The sequence below is a fragment of the Clarias gariepinus genome, chromosome 21 (assembly GCF_024256425.1).
Source record: "Clarias gariepinus isolate MV-2021 ecotype Netherlands chromosome 21, CGAR_prim_01v2, whole genome shotgun sequence".
Classification (NCBI taxonomy): domain Eukaryota; kingdom Metazoa; phylum Chordata; class Actinopteri; order Siluriformes; family Clariidae; genus Clarias; species Clarias gariepinus.
In genome coordinates, this window is record NC_071120.1 from 4,921,970 (window position 1) to 4,942,032 (window position 20,063).

The 20,063-nt window shown below is 38.8% G+C and overlaps 1 pseudogene; it reads left to right on the top strand.

Moving 5' to 3' along the window:
- The first annotated feature begins 10,026 nt into the window (after positions 1–10,026).
- Positions 10,027–11,170, top strand: LOC128509429 (uncharacterized; annotated as a pseudogene).
- The last annotated feature ends 8,893 nt before the right edge of the window (positions 11,171–20,063 follow it).

Here is a 20,063-nt window from a genome sequence, read left to right on the forward strand (position 1 = left end):
CTAGTGGAAAAAAAACCTTGGGTTAATGACCTCAAAAAAGATAATTGAAGGCAGGTGTTACAGACTTTACCTGGAGAGTTGTGAGAGAATGAGTTTGGAGGTGTGGACTAGAGCTACTCTGATAAAAAAACACTCAAACTTTTAGATTTTGCTCCACACAAGAAGAATACACTAATGTGAGCTATGCCTCGTCAAAAAGAGTTTTCAGAGGATCTATGATCAAGAATTGTTGATTGACATTTAGGCATTTGGCAGATGCTCTTATCCAGAGCGACTACATTTTTTAAAATGTCATTACACATCTGAGCAGTGGAGGTTTGAGGGCCTTGCTCAAAGGCCCAACAGTGCCTTCTGGGCATAACATACATAAAGCTGTAAGGGTTACAGAGTGATTTCAAAGACTTTAGAAATTCACCATCTACAGTTAGATAAATGGAGACACTGTGACTGCCCTACCAAAAAGTGGACGTCTGGATGTTGAATAAATATGTTCAGTAAAGAGATGATAGATCAGATAATTTATTTTTATTTTGGGCACATTATATTAATTAATAGTCTTGAAACCCCTGCGCATTTGTCTAGGTAAAATGACCTAAAGAGCACAACAAAGACTCATTATTGAAGTAAAGAAACAACCCCGAATGACAGCCAAGAATTTGAAGGCATCATTGGAACTGGCTAACATCTGTGTTAATCAGTCTACAGTATGTGAAACATTGAACAAGTAGGAAATCCCTGGCAGAACACCACAAAGGAAACTGCTGCCCATTAAAAAGAACATTGATAATTGTTACGATACGGGATGAGAATGGTAACATTTTAAGAGACCCTTTAACTATAAATGGAACTTTTAGGGATTTTTATACATCTCTTTATAGCTCGGAATCAAAAGAGACAGGCCTAGACATTGCCGGCTATCTAAGCAAAATTCCATTATTGTCGATTTCAGAGGAAGATCGATTTAGCTTAAATGCTCCTTTTACAGTGGAGGAGATCTGGGCGGCCATTTAGTCTATGCTGAACGGGAAATGCCCTGGTCCGGATGGCTTCCCATTGGAATTCTTTAAAAAATTCTGGCCTAAAATCCACCCAATTTTTATACCTGCTGTTAATAAAATTTGGGAAGGCGAAATACCACCCTCTTGGAAACCAGCTTCTATTAGCCTGCTTTTAAAAAAACATAAAAATCCCCTTGACCGCTCATCCTATAGACCAATTAGTCTTCTTAATGTGGACTATAAGATAGTCACAAAAGCACTAGCTCGCAGACTTGAAAATATCTTTCCTAAAGTTATTAATCCTTATCAGGCAGGTTTTGTGAAATCTAGATGTGGTATGGACAACGTTTGTCGTGCTCTTAACGTTATTCACTATCTCAATACTCAAAATAAGCCAGCAAAGATTTTATCTTTGGATGCCGAAAAGGCTTTTGAACGCATGGAGTGGCCTTTTTTGTTTTCAGTTTTGGAAAAATTTGGGCTAGGCTCCAACTTCATTAATATCATTAAATATATGTATGCTGACTCTGTTGCTACTGTCAATACGAATGGACTAATGTCTGAGGGGTTTCCAGTACGTAGAGGCTGCAGACAGGGGTGCCCTCTGTCACCGCTATTGTTTACATTATTTATTGAACCTTTAGCAGAATCTATCAGGATTAATTCAGATGTTACAGGTATCACAGTTAATGGAAAAAAGCATGTTATTTCCTTGTTTGCAGACGATATACTGTCAATATACTTTTCCCTCTTGGCTCTCGACGAAGGCGGTCGCATCTGCTCTCCCTCCCTTATCTCTCCCCGCTTGCTTCTCTGTCTGTCTTGTGAATACTATTCAGAGACTCTCTTCGTCTTGCTCTTGAAAATATAAAGGAATATGGATTTGATCAAGTGGTCTCTGAATGCAATTGACACAATCTTCTCGACGAGAAATGTGGGTTCTGGGGAACCTACTTGTCCTGCTGGGACGTTTGCTGCTGGATACACGATGGACGGTTGGGAGTAGTGGCGCATTGTGTGCCTGGCCGCACTGTCTCTGGAGGATGTTGAAGATATCTACCTATTCGGAACTCTGATAACAGGGATTCTGCTGATTGGATTAGGTGGGATACTTGGATATCGTAAAATTTTAAAAGCAGTCAGTCTCAACCCCAAGAGACTGGCTGGCTGGGAAATAGTGGTGACGAGAGCTGTCAGTAATCAGACTGTGGTACTGGACAGCAAATTGGATAACATCTTGGTGAGATTAGCAGCTATGCAACGTGATTTGGACAGACCTGGAGACCAGTGATGGACATTAAATATCTGTGAAATTGGCAGATATTGATCGAAACCTGGAAAATATGTTTTTCTTTTTCGGCTGCCCCTTTTCTTTCCAGCTACTGCATTTCAAGGCCGTGGCTGGAGACATAACTAACTCCCCGAAGACCAAGATAACGAGACGCTCTGGAATCCTACTCCTCCCCCCTTCAAGGACACCTGGCGCAGACTATTATGGGATGTTACAGGCTTACAACTGACACGCACCCACTCACGCACACACATAACAGCTACAGATAGACACTCTACCTTCCCTATATCCAACGCCTTCGTGTGCTTATTCCCTTCAGTGTGGGCAGGCGGAATCGGGACCAGCGCTCTCTAGCTGCAGGGACTGGAGCTGTTTGCCTACATTGGACATTTCCTATCCCCTGTACCCTCATCGTTGCAATGTTTATGTCTTGTTTACATGTTTTTCTGTGCTTGTTGCTGAGGTATTTTTTGTACCCCTGATCGCACACTGCCCTTTTCGAAGGACAGTCTGGGAGGGGATTTTTTTACCCTCGTTATCCTAATGTATCTTATTCCTTATTTTCTATGATGGCGCCAGTTAGGTGGCTGCCGTCGCGACTCTGTGGTCGCACAAAATCATTTCACTGCATATTGTACTCTGTATGATTGTGTATGTGACAAATAAAATTTGAATTTGAATTTGAATATACTTTTATATCTGGAGAATCCACACACCTCGATACCCGCAGTTTTAACCTCGTTTAGTACCGTGTCGGGGTACAAAGTTAACTTAGGAAAATCTGTCTCGATGCCCTTTAATTGCCCCAGTAACCCATCCATACAATGTCCCTTTCAGGTTTCAGATAGGGGTCTTAAATATTTGGGCATTTTTCTTACTCCCAATTTGAAAAATTTATTTGAGACAAATTATTCCCCTTTAATTCGAGAAATTAAAAAAGACTTGAAAAGATGGACCTCATTGCCGACTTCCCTCTTGGGGAGAGTCGATGTTATAAAAATGAATGTACTGCCCCATCTAAATTATGTGTTCCAAAATCTTCCGTGTTAAATTCATCCTTCTTTAAATCACTAAACGCTTCTATATCTCGTTATATCTGAAATAATAAAATCTCTGTAGATTTCTTTAAGTACCTGCAGGTCCGGCATTTGTTTGAATCCCTATTAAGGCAGAACAAATTTCTTACTATTTTATCAGAAATGAAAGAAACCATCATTTCAACTAAAGTTCTTAAAGGGGCCACCTCTAAGTACTATGCTTTATTAGCGCACTCAGATTCCTCAGCTTATGACTCTCTAAAATCACTGTGGGAACAGGATCTGGGGGTATCATTTAATCCAGCAGTTTGGACCACAATTTGTTAAGGCATTTTCCCAAAAAGCACCTCAATATCTTTACACGAACAAAATTTCAAATTTTTTCATAGAATTTATTTTACACCTGTCCGTCTTCACAAAATGTATCCAGTCAGTTCCAATCTTTGCTTTAAATGTAAAGCACATACAGTAGGGGTACATATTTTCATGTATTCTGGTCCTGTGACAATATCCAATCATTCTGGAAGGGGGTTCACTCTGTAACTCAAGAGATAATTGGAAAACATTTTATTCTGTCTCCTGCACTGTATTTGTTGAATCATATTCCTGAAGGCCTTTTTGACTTGGACTCCAAGCTCTTGTTTACAACCCTTTCATTTTTGGCAAAAAAATGCATTTTGCTGAAGTGGTCCACTCCCCAGGTTCCAAATATTACTATGTGGATATCCCACACTGAAAAAAGTAAACTGCTGTGTCATTGATACAAAGTAAGTTTTCTACATTGATCTAATGGGAAAAAATAAATTTCCTATACGAAACTGATATTTGTACGTTGCTTAAAAGCAAACATTTCAGCTCCTGGTTAAACCTAAATTTAATTAGTTCATTTAAAGGACAATTTCTACTTTAAACCAAAAGTTCGCCGTGTCACGTGACCTCGTGACGTAGTATTATCGAGGACTGAATCCCGTTCTGCTGGCGGCCATCGTTTTTCAAAGAAAATATAAGGTAAGAAAGCAAACTCATGTCATTTCTATGTTAAATGTATCTCTTTCATTGAGCAAACGATTGATTTATGTCAGGAACAACTACTTTGCAGATTAAATTTTGCGTTCGTGTTTGCTGGCTAAAAACACCTATACACTATTACCTAGCATTAGCAAACTAACGCGGTTATTTTCAAAAACACCGGAGTTTCTACGCTAAGTCGGCTGTGCCGAATAAAATGAAACTAATTATATTTAACTACCGTTGGTTAACGATGTAAAAATTAATAGGAAAGTGACCTAAACATAGAACAGACAGTTTGGAGTGAGTGATGTTTGTAGTGTACTTATAGTTATGATTAAAACCTTTTGGACTTGCTAACGTGTAAGTAATGTAATATCGCTGAAACCATATTCCCTCGTATGGAACGGGACATTAGCACATGTTCCTGACATACTGGTAACACTTTATCACATGTTTTTAACGTTATCAGTATATAATCCCTAATACTGGCAGCAATTTTACACGTTGATTTAACGTTACTACAAGTACAAAAGTCCAGGAGTCGACCGATTAAATTAACCAGGTAAATTAAATAAAATGTGAAATAAACACAAAAACAGTGTATGTATGTGTGTGTATATATATTCCAATTTGCTTGGTATTAGTAGCATGGATTAATAGGCGGAGCACTGTCCCACTTTGAGCTAGTGGTCACTTAGACCAACAAGCTGAGGTTAGCCATTACTATGAAGTTTAAAAGTAAACATGAAATCTTTATTCACTTTTGTGTTTATAGGTCTGTTAGCTTTTCTGAAAGGGCATTATTTTACCCATACTGCAGACATTGGTAAGTCCCAGAATGCACAAATTAAAACCCTATGTGGATAACTTTTGAAATGGAAATGATACAATAGAATTGCCGTGAATTTATTAAATGTCAGTCTAAATCTAAATATCCTAAAATAAACTCTCTCGAAATGACAGAGCACTGAAAATTAGTAGTTGAATTATCTGATAATATCAGAGAATAATTTTAGTTATCCTGCAAAACTGAATTATGTTTATTGGTTTATTGTATTATCAGTAGTGAGCACTTACAAAGCAATAGAATGCAGTTATTTTAAAGGTGTGTGTGGGGTGGTGATTCTTTCTATACATACTGTAATTAAGATTTGCTAAGAACATGAGCCAGTCCAATTTTTGTTTTTCCTTTTTTTTTAAGATCAATAATGAGCTTCTGAGAATTACAACTGCTCCACTTCAAGCAAGATTGCTGGTTTCCTTGGACAAGCAACACTACAAATTAATTGAGAGAAGACCAGAGATAGAATCTTCATCTTCAAGTTCTTGATCTGGTATGTACTCACTCAAAAATAACAGAAATTAGCTTGGTGTTAAATGTAATATTGTGAATGGAAGTCACAGGAGCTGAGCAAGGCATTCAAATCAAGTTGGCTGTGACGCACTAAATTAAAACAAAACTAGCAGAATAAAAAATTTTAGTTTAAGTTGTTCACAGGTTAGTGAATGCTGTCTGAATACAGGTTTCAATGTTTGCCATGTTCATTTTATTATGCTTTAAAAGCCTAACATAATACTATGTTTGTTTTTACATGCCTAGAGCCTGGAGGTGAATGTATGAAGAGAGTATCTCCTGAAAAGTCTTATGGTGTATATAGTGGAAGATGTGGACCAACTGTTTAAACACTGGTAAGCATTTGTTCATGAAGCATTTCAACCTTAGGATTGAAAAATGTTACGAGGTCAGTGGCATTATCAGCTGCAGCACAACCTTTACACCGGGGCATTATTATTTTTTTTAAATCATAGTATGTATTAACATTAGTTACATACATGCTCCTTGAACTTGTTAAAAGACTTTACAGAAGAGCTGAAGCTGTTATAACTGCAAATGTCCAACATCATATCAAACCCTATGGATTAAGAAGTGGATGTTACTCAAGTTCATATGCATGTAAAGGCAGGCGAGCCAATACTGTTGGCAATATAATGTAATATATAATGTGTGTGTATATGTATGTTTGTTGTTTTGGCCTATTCATTGACATAATTAAATTTAACTTGATGCACCATAATCCTAGGTGTTTTTTTGCACTCATAGGGAGCATTAAGTGATTTTTACATTCATACATCAGACACTGTTTTGCCAAATAGAGCAACTTGTCTAACAAATGTGCTTTCTTTTATTAGGTTGTTCAGAAAGGTGAAGCTCAGGCTGAACTTGAGAGGTGCACGATGGCCCTGTTTGTCCTCAGGGAGGAAGAAGACTGTCTTTAGCCACCACAGAAAGTCAGTCACACATGAATGTTCCATGTTTGGCCTTATCTATGCGTTAAACTTGAGCTATCCTGGTGAGCTCAAACACACATTTGTGGCCCGGCAGAAAATATTTAGGGAACTTATTCTATATTGACATTAAAATATTAAATTTTGGTCACACTATTTGTCAAACAATTGTCAGATTTTCACATGGTTAGCAAATAGGATTATACAGTTTTTAAGCTTAAGTTATTAAAAATGCATTGTTTTATTGATTTTATTTTTGTTTTCTGTCTTTTATTGGAGAAATAATTTAATAGTACAACATGGTATGGTTTCAAGGATGGTAATAAATGTTTTTGGAGGAGAAACTTGTTTGTTCATTGTCTTCATATATAAATGTAACTTTTCTACAACTGCAATTTTTTTAAGTTGATCCAAAGTATCTTTTTTTACATATATTTAAATTATTTTACATAAATTAAATTTATTTGATGCAACTTAAAAAAGTAAATTTTCTCAAACATTCCAAAAGTGGTTTATATCAAGTTTATAATTTCAGGTTAGATTTAGCAGAATATTTAGATTAAGTAATATAGCCAACTAATTTATTTTAATTTAGAACAACTTAAAAATTTTAGTTTGATATACCTTCAGAAATTAGTCTACATGAACTTAAAATTTTTAAGTTACATGTAAATGGTTTATTTACATTACATCAATGCTAAAAAATTACGTGTGACAGATTACTTCAATTTTTTTAAGTTGAGCCAGTGTTATATTTTTTTCAGTGCAGCTGTCATCTTTTCTTCCCTTGGAGAAATTAACTCATGATCTTAATCACAGGTCGGACAAATTTTGGAAACTCTGGAAACCTCTTCACTGTTTTTTGCAAAAACTCTGAATGTTTATTTTAATAGAGGTTTCTAATTTCCCATCCTGTTTTGTTTGCTTTGCTTAACTTCAGCAGGCAGAGATTTATATTTTCTTGTACATTGCATATTGTTATATTTTTCCGGCGCTGTGGGTGGGTGGGTGGGTGGACTTGTTTGTTCGTTCGTCTGTCTGTTTGATTGTGTCTGTATTATTTGAAAATCCTTAATAAAAAAAAAAAAAAAGAAGAACATTGATGTACTCCTGAAGGGGGCAACCAGTTATTCATTTCAAGGGTTTCCTTACTTTCTCCACTAACATTTTAAATGTTGAATAAATATGTTCAGTAAAGAGATGATAGATCAGATAATTTATTATTATTTTGGGCACATTATATTAAATAATACTCTTGAAACCACTGCGCATTTGTTTTGGACCCGTGAATATACTGAAACATTTTGGACAAATATTAGAATTATATTATATTCTTGTTTTTATTTAAAGTTTGTTTCCTGAATTTCTTCTTTTTTTTTAAAAGACATTATTTTTGCTTTCTTTGACTAAGAAAAAGAAGGATATATTGTATAATGAATTAAATCACTGTAATTGCTCGGTTTTTTACTTATAAGTGTAAATTTAACAATAGTACACCCCTTTCTTGTATTTAAAAATGACATTATGAGATATTTATAATGAATTCTCCAAAGCAATTACAATTACACACTATGAGGCATACAGAGATCATTCATAAAATATATTATTTTAATCTCCTGTTTGTTTGTTTTTTTTCTTTTTGTCATCTACTGCCCCTTTTATCCTGGCTATGTTGTTTGGATTGTGTGTTATAATTTTCAGCCCCCCCAAAAAAAGGAAGAAAAAAAAAAAAAGCCACCATCTACATTGTTGTTCTGCGGATTCATGGTGTGATGACGAATTTATGGTACGCCACCATCGCCATTTTGTTGTTGTTCTGCGCATGCGTAGTGTAATGAGGACGAATTTACGGAAATGCCATTGTCGCCATTTTGCTATGACTAAACGATTTTCGTAAAATGTATAAAACACAGTTACCACAAACACGATGTTCTACTAATCAGCTAAAACATTTAAATATTATGTTATAGCACAAAGATGTGTTTCTGTGATCATCAGTCAAATGAAGGGATTAAATAAAAACATTCATTTTACTGGAGAGAAAGTAGTGTGAGATACTGAGGCCTAACCTTACAGAGACTAACCTACTGTCTGATAAACACTTAAATCACACAGCTTTCTAATTATTTCATAGTTTTCGTTTTTAAACTCACCTGCTGATAAGGGATGAACACATGAGATTAAAAGCAGAAGTTTTAGTACAGCGCTGTAGTTCTCCTTCACAGAATTTGTCATTATTTAAGAGGATGGTGTTGAACTTCCATTAGTCTTTATGCATTTGTTTGGGCTTTTAAGCTGAAAACCAGTGAGCCAATGATCTGTAAGAGGAGCGATATAAAGGATATAAAGGAGTTAGTGGTACGAGTTAATAGAGGGTGAAAGACTAACCAGTAATCAATTCTGGATTTTATAGATTGTCTGATAAACACTTAAATCACACAGCTTTCTAATTATTTCATAGTTTTCGTTTTTAAACTCACCTGCTGATAAGGGATGAACACATGAGATTAAAAGCAGAAGTTTTAGTACAGCGCTGTAGTTCTCCATCTCACCCCGTAGACTTCACACACCAAGAAACAAACGACTAAATAAAAACAAAGTTCTCCGAAGGTTTTTTTTTTTATCTTTTATATTTTTGCTTGTCACGAATCATGATTTTAGTGTCTGTCCGCAACAACCACACATCTGGTGCAGCTGCTGACATCTTGACGCTGTACTGAGCAAAAAGAGGAAGCCCTGTGGTAAGTCAGAGTCTCTTCCTCTATAACAGTGTCGCAGGTCCTCACGCAGCCTTTTTTTTTATTGAAATTATAATACAAACAATTTAATATTGAATTATTCTAATTACTGACTCTTACAAACAAAACAAGGCACAGAACAAGTGCACAAATCAAATACACTTTAGCATCTATAAGATAAATGCATGAAATAAATAAAACAATAATAAAATAAAATAAAAGGGGGGGTGCTAAAGGATCTGTTTAATCTTCAGTGATGATGTTGAATTTACTGTAAATATTAAGGAGTTTAATTCCATTTTTCTTATACATATACTTTAGTGAAGGGAGATCATTAATTAGTAGATTTCTTGTGAAAACAGTAAAGAGACGTCTGGTCTTCAGGGTTTTACATTTGTGGATAAAGAACTTTGCAAGTAATAGAATGGCATTTACAAGGAATTAAACTTTGTCAGGTAGCATCATGCCAAATATATCATCATTTCGGGTGAAGGGTGGAAGGGCACATATTTTAGTGACCAACCAGTCATGCACATCATCCCAAAAAGCTGAAGAGAAATCACAGAAGATGAATAGATGTTAGGTAGTTTCCCCATTAAATCTTTTCCTTAGGAGCTCATTTGATGGATAAACATTGTTGAGAATTTTATAATGTATAACTTTACATGCTTCCTCTGGGCAACATAATCCGTAAGCATGGTATTAGTTTTCATTGTTATGCTGACGATACACAGTTATATGTCTCAGCAAAACCTGATGAGAAAAAACAGCTTACTAAAATTGAGCAATGTGTGCAGGACATAAGAAATTGGATGCTAATTAACTTCCTTCTGCTAAATCCGGATAAGACAGAAGTTCTAGTCATAGGACCGCATACAGCTAGGAGTAAAATTTTAGATCACACCGTAACTTTAGATGGCCTTTCTGTTCCATAAAATGCAACAGTGAAAGACCTTGGTGTGATTATGGATTCCAGCCTATCATTTGAAGCACATGTAGATAATATTACCAGGATAGCATTCTTTCACCTCAGAAATATTGCCAGAATAAGAAATTTATTGTCGCTAAACGACGCAGAAAAACTAGTTCATGCTTTTATCACCTCTAGGTTGGACTATTGTAATGCCTTACTGTCTGGTTGTTCAGCTAGATGCATAAATAAGCTTCAGCTAGTCCAGAATGCAGCAGCGAGAGTCCTCACCAGAACCAGAAGATATGAGCACATCACCCCTATCTTATCTTCACTCCATTGGCTCCCTGTGAAATTTCGCATTGATTTTAAAATACTACTCTTGACATATAAAGCATTAAATGGTCTTGTGCCGCAGTACCTGAGCGAACTGCTAGTGTCTTACGATCCGCCACGCCTACTTCGATCAAAGGATGCAGGCTGCTTGTCAGTACCGCGTATTATGAAAAATACAGCTGGGGGCAGAGCTTTTTCTTACAAAGCCCCAAAGTTATGGAATAGTCTTCCAAATAGTGTTCGGGACTCAGACACAGTCTCAGTGTTTAAGTCCAGGCTAAAAACCTATTTATTTAGCCAAGCATTTTTATAAATAGATTTGCCATAGGTAAAGGAGCAGATCTGGGGGACTCATGGACGTAGAGTATTATGGTGAACTGGTATGTTTGGATGCTGTCTTCCTCACTCTCATTGATCACTCAGGTTTGCTGACGGTGAGGTGATTGTTTGCTTTACATGTCAGGAAGCCCTCATGTTTGTGTTTCCTTCTGGCTCTCCCTTTTAGTTATGCTGTCATAGTTAGTCCTGCCGGAGTCTCTGCTTGCACTCTACAGTTAATATACATTCACATTATACATTGTGTGACTGTGACCGTACCTAACTGCCATCTCTCCTCTTCTTCTCTTTCCCCCCCTCTTTCTTTTTCCTCTCTCCTCCTGTCCCCCCCCCTTTTACTCTTTCTCTCTCTCTCTGTCGAGCTACACATGTCGTTCCTGAGCTGCCAGTGATCCAGACTCCCTCTGCCCTCCGGACCTGTCTGACCCATCCTGGTGCCCCACTTCTGGCTGAAGATCTCGTCACATGGATGCCCCGTGTGTCTCTCTGGGATGCGTCTGGTGTCTGGGAATGATTCTCTCTACCTAGAAAATGGTTCTGGCCTTGACTGGTGTTGGCAACTGTTTCTCTGGGGACTTGACAGTTCGATAGTTCATGACTGGAACTTCTTACAAGTCTACCTGGGTCTTCAATAACTACCTGGACTCCATATTAACATCAATTAACATCAGCTATTATAGCTGAACTGCCTCCCACCCTACACACTGTATAAATGCAGATCATTTACTGCTTTCTGTTTCACCCAAATGAGGATGGGTTCCCTGTTGAGTCTGGTTCCTCTCAAGGTTTCTTCCTATTACCATCTCAGGGAGTTTTTCCTTGCCACTGTCGCCCTCGGCTTGCTCACCAGGGACAAACTGACCATTTTGATTCATACAAATTCACATTTCATACAAACTTAAATAATTCTTTTGACTATGTAAAGCTGCTTTGCGGCAATGAAAATTGCTAAAAGCGCTATACAAATAAAATTGAATTGAATTGAATTGAATAATGGATTTCTTTACTTCAATCTACACCAAGCAGTGCTGGACCAAGGCCAGGAAGGTCGTGAAGGACCTCAGCCACCCCAACAATGGACTGTTCACTCTGTTGCGGTCTGGGAAGCGATTTCGCTCCCCTGAGGGCCAATACAGAGAGACTGAGGAGGAGCTTCTTCCCGCAGGCGATAAGGTCTCTCAACCACACCACTATGCAGAATTAACACAATATTTTCACAATTTTTACAATCAATCAATCAATCTTTATACATTCATGGACACTATGGACAACTCCACGCACATCTACACTACATGTTTACGTTTACATTCTGGACCATTGCACAAAGACACTTTAATAACCTTGGCAAAAAAGTCACTTTTTTATGCAAATTTGCACACCATTATATTTCTATTCTTACAGCACATTTCCATTTCCAGTTTCTATTTTTAGTTCTATTTTTCCTAGTTAAATCTTATTTTATTTATTTTATTTTTTTATTTAAATTTTCTATCGTATTTCTTTTATTCATATTTATTACTATTATAAGCTTCAATTCTCTTTTTAAGGTCACTGGCGGTCGTGTAAGCATTTCACTACATTTCGTACTGTGTATGACTATGTATGTGACAAATAAAATTTGAATTTGAATTTTTTAGTTTTGGATGACACTGGAAACGTAAGATACTCAGATCTAATTTTATTCAAATATATAGATCTCTTTGTGCCCACATACTGAGTTTAGACTTGCATTCTTCAATCCTACTCCATACATTTAGGTTTTTACTGGCAATCAGATTTTTTGTAATATAAATGACAAGATACTTAACAGATGATTTTATAGGAATGTGAAATACCTCAGGGAGGGCACAATCATGGAGAAACATCAATTCAATTTTTTTAAGGTTGAGTTTACAAGATGTTTATATAATGTAGTGTTTTGGAAACTTGATCCAGATTTTTCTTTCCCCTTCCTCAATCCATCTAGCCCTTGAACTATATAGGCACCTTTCAGTTTTTTTTAAATCGATATCATCTATGTTTGGTTGTAAAGTTAATAATTTAATTTAATCACTTTCTAAAAGATTTGCTACAACATGTATTTTCTGAACAATTTAATTTTCTTCTCTATTTTGTAATACCTTTAGATTTTTACCGAGGCTTATGGAAAAGTTTCTTATTTTATATTTAATATATTCCCACTTTTCTGTAAAGGATGAAATGTTGGAGTTCAGTTTTAAGTTTCTAAAATAATTACTGTTATTCCTTCACAGAATTTGTCATTATTTAAGAGGATGGTGTTGAACTTCCATTAGTCTTTATGCATTTGTTTGGGCTTTTAAGCTGAAAACCAGTGAGCCAATGATCTGTAAGAGGAGCGATATAAAGGATATAAAGGAGTTAGTGGTACGAGTTAATAGAGGGTGAAAGACTAACCAGTAATCAATTCTGGATTTTATAGAGTCATCAGGTTTAAACCAAGAGTATTGTTTACAGTGCGGATCAATGTCCCTCCAAGTGTGAGTGTGTATTCAGAGTGTGGGCTGCGGTGTGTCGTGTATATGTCTGCGGTAACTGTCCATTATATATTTTAGCTATTTTAGCTATTTTAGAGACATTTATAGAAATGATTTGTGTATTAGTACTTTAACATATGTTCTGGTTATTCATTTAGATTATGCTTATAACTAATTAATTTAACAGATTATTTTAATGATTTTTTGCCCTTATATTTTAACTGAAATAAGCCTTGAGGTATATTTAATCAGCTTAAATCTGATTAAAGTATTGAAATGTTTTTAATCATATTAATTCAATCAATTGATCACGTTTGCTTGTTAGTATTAAATTTTTGTTTACTTACTATTCCCATATTATGTGGGAATATACGGTTAGTTTAAACAATCACATTACTCTGATTATTGCATGATTATTTGCCAGTTTTGAACTTACACTACTAAAATCAAGATTACGTGATTACATGTATACATATATATAAATTATTATTGTGTATATTACAATATTAGTTCAATTTGGTTACTGGTTGGTAAAGTAATAATTAATTTTTTAGTTGTGCATGTTGCAGTATGCTTTGTTTTGTTATATTGTTTTTTAATATGTGCAAAGTGCATTTGTTCAGATTTTCTTATTGTTCTAGTTCGCAGGCAGCGCTCTTTTCGTACACCTTCTCGTCTAAGATTCCTTCTGGGAGCAGGTGGCTACACCTTCCCTTACCCAAATCGTCACCATTTGCGTCTGATTCGAGCTCTGATGGGCGAGGATGATGATACAGCTGAAGATCAGTGATCAGATTATAGATTTTTTTTCACAGGTGTGGTGTGTAGACTCGGAGTGTGTTATTAGTGGGTGTTGGTCACACTCTTCACCTTTCCTCTTCACTGTCTCTTTGCCATACTTCATTAAACTGTCAGTACACGTGCTCATCCAGTATTCATCCTTACTCTGTAGTGTATCAACACCTGCACACACACACACACACACACACACACACAGCGTACTAAGAAAAATCTACTTATGTCCTGCTGGCTGAGCTTCACTACAATATTTCATGGGTCTTAGGTCTTGCATGTCAACAAAAAGTGAATTTCTAAAAAAAATTGCCACTTAAGTCCTATTCGTGTTACCTAGGGACCTTGTGTGATTATTAATGTGTAATAATTGAGGAGACGCTCTGTGATATTAAACCTGTGAGAATGCGTCACACGGAGCTCAGATGTGTGTGTGTGTGTGAGTTGAATTACATGAACTGACAAAAACTTTTTGCAATAAAATGTTCAAATCATTCTGCATTGCAATTTTGTTCTAAATGCAAAAAATCCTCACAGCATTTATAATAAGTGAAATGTTTGACACTGGAATTTATTTTACTTGTATAGTTTAGATGAAAATGCAATTTAAGCATTTAAAAAGACAATTCAAAAATACTGACCTTACCAAATTACTGTACGAAAATATTTTCAAATGTTAAAAATACCATTATCATTATTGTTTGCCCTCACAAATTCGGGCTCCAAAATCCTGGTGTTAAAACTAATGTAGGTTTGTATGGAATGTGAATGTGTAAATTGTTGATTTAAATAATAATAATAATAATTTGTTTGTTCATACCTCTTGCACCATGTTCCTGATTCACTGGATCTTCATTTTTGTCATTTAACCTTATTCTGCTGCCACTCCAAAACAAATCCTATACAGATTAATATTTTTAGTACCATGCTAGTAAGCTAAATGCGATGTCTTGCATGATGGATAAGATGAACGCAGATGCAGGGTACAATTCAATGACTTTATTTATGGGCTCGAAATGAAAAAAAAAGAAAAATAGGACCGGCTTCCTGAGGGAGGTGTGGGCAATCTCTCTGCGTTACCGGAGGGAGTCGAGACCCACCAGCCTGATGGGATTGCCGGCGGGCGGGTCGACCTGAGTGGTTCTTAATTTCTGGACAAAGCTTTTCAGACTTTAGCAATAAATTGGGGACCACGACCAGAAACAATGTCCTCCGGGATGCCGTAGTAGCGAAACACTGTGTCGAATAGGGTTTCTGTCACCTGCAGGGCGGTTGGGAGAGAGCGAAACGAAATGAATTGACAGCCCTTAGAGAAACGATCCACTACCACTAAGACAGTCGTGTACCCTTTTGACACTGGAAGATCCGTCACAAAGTCCACCGCTATGTGTGACCACGATCTGTTAGGTGTTTGAAAGGGGATTCATTTTCCAACGGGCAAACCTCGAGGAGTTTTAGTTGTTGCACAGATAGCGCAAGACGAAACTACTGTTTTCACAGTTTTCCGCATGTTTGGCCACCAAAACTTTGGTTCTAGTAGTTTGATTGTTCATAATACGCCGGGGTGTCCAGATGAGAAGTTAGTGTGCGCCTCGATCATCACTCGTTCCCGTAGTGTCTCCGGAATGTATGTTCGACTCGGAGAACAGCCTGGTGGCACGGTTTTCGGTCCGGCTTCGGGAAACAATGGGATAATGCGTCCGCTTTTTTATTCTTCGAGCCAGGACGATATGTAATAGAAAAGTGGAAGCGCGTAAAAAACAGCGCCCATCGGACTTGACGAGTTTTTAGTCTCTTTGCTTGTTGGAGGTACTCGAGATTTCGGTGATCAGTTAGTACCGTAAAGGGGTGATTAGCTCCCTCCAACCAATGCCTCCACTCCTCTAACGCCACTTTTATTGCTAGCAGTTCATGATTTCCGATATCGTAATTGCATTCGGCAGGTCTTAGTTTACGCGAAAAGAAGGCACAGAGGTAGAGTTTGTCTGGGTGGCCGTGGCGCTGTGACAGCACCGCTCCAAGTCCTACCTCTGACGTGTCGACTATGAAGGGCTTGTTAGGATCTGGCAGTTTTAATATAGACGCAGAGGTAAAAGCTTGTTTTAGACGCTGGAATGCGGTGCGCGCTTCCGGCGTGAATGCGCGTAACTGTTGTGGTTTACCTTTTAATAAGCTAGTGAGCGGTGCTGCCATCGTGCTGAAGCCCCGAATAAAGTGCCGATAGAAATTGGCGAACCCAAGGAAGCTCTATAGCGCCTTAACTGACTTGGGTTCCGGCCATAGTTGTACCGCCTTGATTTTGGCTGCATTTATCTCGACCCCTAGTGGTCCTATGCGATAGCCGAGAAATGCAATCTCCCTCTTGTGAAACTCACATTTCTCTGCCTTCGCATTGAGCCCATGTTCGCGCAGCCAATGAAGAACGGCGGTTACATGACGAACGTGCTCAGCATATGACCGTAAATATCATCCAGGTATACCATAATTAAACGGTTCAACATATGCCGGAACACGTCATTCATGAACCCCTGAAACACTGCAGGTGCGTTTACCAGTCCATAAGCCATCACATTGTATTGATAATGACCTGATGTCATGCTAAACACAGTCTTCCACCCGTCCCCCTTGCAAACACGAACAAGATTATATGCGCTGCGGACGTCAAACTTAGTGAAGATGGACGCACCGTGGAGCTGGTCGATAGCGGCCGGTACCAGAGGAAGTGGGTGCTTGTACTTTACTGTGATAGTATTGAGTCCTCGATAATCAATACAGGGCCTAAGCCCCCCACCTTTTTTCTTGATAAAGAAAAAACCTGCTGATGCTGGCGACGAGGACCTGATGATGAGTCCCTGCCAGAGAATCTCACTCACATATTCCTCCATTGCCCCATGTTTCTGCCACGGACAATGGATAAATGCGCGAGCAGGGCAGTGTTTTCCCCAGCAGGAGCTCTATCGCGCAGTCCCACGGATGGTGAGGGGTAAGTCATGCTGCTGCCCTAATGCTAAACACGTCTTTAAAACCATCATACTCTGATTGCACTATGGTTGATACTAGGGTGCTAGGACTTTCAATAGTAGTAGTTTGGACCGTCAATGCTGATGGTGTACAGAATTTAGCGCATCTAGGGGTCCATGAGGTGATGCGAGATCCTGCCCAATCGAAATTTGGATTGTGGGAGCTGAGCCAAGGCAGGCCCAGCACGATGGACTGATCCAGCCAAGTAATCACAAAAAATTTAATTCCTCTGTGTGACCGGGAAGAGTTAACCGTAGGGGCACGGAAAGAAATTCACCTGGCAATTGTTTTAATTGTTTACCATCTAGAGCTTTAATTATGATCGGGTCTGGAAGCTTTGACACTAGCGCTCGCAGCCAGAAAAGGAGAGAAAATGAAATGAAATTCCTAGCCAACCCGGAATCTATTAAAGTGAAGACAGTTATTAGAAGAAGAATTTATTTATTTATTGTCACATGCACAATCATACAGAGTACAATATGCAGCGAAATTATTTTTGCGACCACAGAGTCGCGACGTCAGCCACCTAGGGCGCCATCATCCTATATTATATGATAAAAAGGCACGTAAACAAAAAGAGTGATGTGTGCGTGGTGGTGTGTGATGTTGCTTTGATGAGTGGGCAGTTTCGGATTTGGTGTGTGCCCCTCCCACAGTGCAAACATAACCCCGATGTGATTCGGCGTTGCCTTTCCTGAGCCGAAAGGCGGGACATGCCCATGTCCATAGGTTCAGGTGGATTACCTTCGCTTGGTTCGACGGGGGTTTTGGTGAGGCTGTCACAACAATGCATTTCAGATCTCCCCCCGATCCGCTTAGTGGGGGGGGGGGTGTGCCTTTGTTGGCCGCAGAGGTGCTGGTCAAGCTTGATCGCTAGTTCTATGCATGCGTCTAAGTCTAGTCCGGAGTCGCGGCACACTAGCTCTAGTTGAATGTCCGGGTGTAAACCATCTCGGAACCAAGCGAGGAGACTCTTATTGCACCAGCCACTCTCCACGGCTAGGATTCTAAATTTTATGGCATAATCCGCAACCGTCAAGTGTCCTTGTTTAAGCCTCAGCAATTGTTGCTCCCCTGGCTTACCATGATCTGGATGGTCAAACACGATGTGGAAAGCTTGGAGGAACCTCTCGTAGCTGGACGTGGTAATCCCGCCTGCACTCCACACTGCAGTGGCCCAGTCCATCGCCGGCCAGGTAAGCTGCTGAATGATAAAACTTATTTTCTTATCTTTGGTCAGTTCGGGGTAATCTGTGAAATAGAGTTCACAGGGCAGGATGAACTTCTTGCACCCCTCCTGATCGCCAGCGTATTGTTCCGGAGGGGCGGCTCGAGGTGGTGAGAGTGCAGAGCGTGGCCGAGGAGAGGAAGGGGAAGACCGACCTGTTGAGAGGTTGCAAACGCTGTGTGCAAGGTTGCTGATTGGTCTCGCTAAGCCATCAATCTCCCCTTGTTGCTGGCGGATTTAATCCATCATTGAGGTGTCTTCTTCAGGGAGGGGTGTTCCTGCTGCGTTCTAGAGGATCTGATCATCTGTGATGTCTTGCATGATGGATAAGATAAACGCAGATGCAGGGTACAATTCAATTACTTTATTTATGGGCTCAAAACAAAAGAAAACAAAAAAAAAAAGCAAAATCTTCCCAGGCCAGGTCTGCAGGCAGCTTGTGACTAGGAGAAACGGGGAAACTAGGGTCATCCTGGAGACGAAAACAAGAGCGAATATTCTGTTTAGCCTTGACTTTGTCCCTTAAGAGGGTTTTTCATGAGAAAAAGCGCTCGCGCCTGCAGACTTTGCTCAGTCGTGGGGAAAAAACAAGTAAACAGACAAAGAGGTTAGCGATATGCCAAAACATGAGGTTGCACCTCAGTGACCAGATGAAGTGGTATGAGTTCGACTGGGATAAATAGTGAGACACACAAGGTAGACACAGGTGACTTCAATTTGTTATTAGAAGAACTTAATGGGGAACAATTACACACGTAGACACACTAGGGGGAAACAAAGCGACGGCTCAGTAATTTGGTGAGCCAGATCCTATTCCCCAGGGCTGAGGTGGCTCAGATGTGACACTAATGGCACTTTTCCACTGCGTGGTACGACTCGGCTCGACACGGCTCGTTACGGCACCGCACGGCTCAGTTCGACTCGGTTTGCGTCTCCACTGCAGTTTAGTACCGATTTAGAGTGGCCGGGATTATTCACGTGTCGTCATAGTTGCGCCGCCTCTACTGCCGTGACATCATCTTAACGCGACAAGCACACAACAATGGAGCATATCGAATGGTGTTTTTCATTCTCGGCATGTGGATGTTTTTAACAGCAAGACGAAGGAGTTTGTTTCAAAAGAGGCTGATGGCAGCCAAAGAAAACACAGCTAAAAAAGACAAGAGAGTTTGGGAACTTTTACAACAACACGCAGACACTGACAACTTGTTAGCTCGACGACGCGCAAGGGTAGGCATCTAAAAAAATCACATCACTAGCTAACTTTTATCACTGTTGCTAAGCATATAATGAACTTAACTGCCAGTGTAACATTAAAATGCAGATTCTATATATTACAGATCTTCCACATTTTGCAAAAAAAGTCACCTCAACAGACCATCTGTTTGGACATTTAACCGTGCTTCAGAGTGGTAGGATGTGATTGTTCCTGGTTTTACAAACACTCAGTGGCTGGAGAACTTTAGAATGTCTAAAGAAACATTCATCCACTTATGCAACAAACTGCGTCCAGCGATGGAGAGACGGGACACAAACTTCCGCATCCTTAAAGAAAAGGAATTAACAGTGAAATTTTGTAAATCA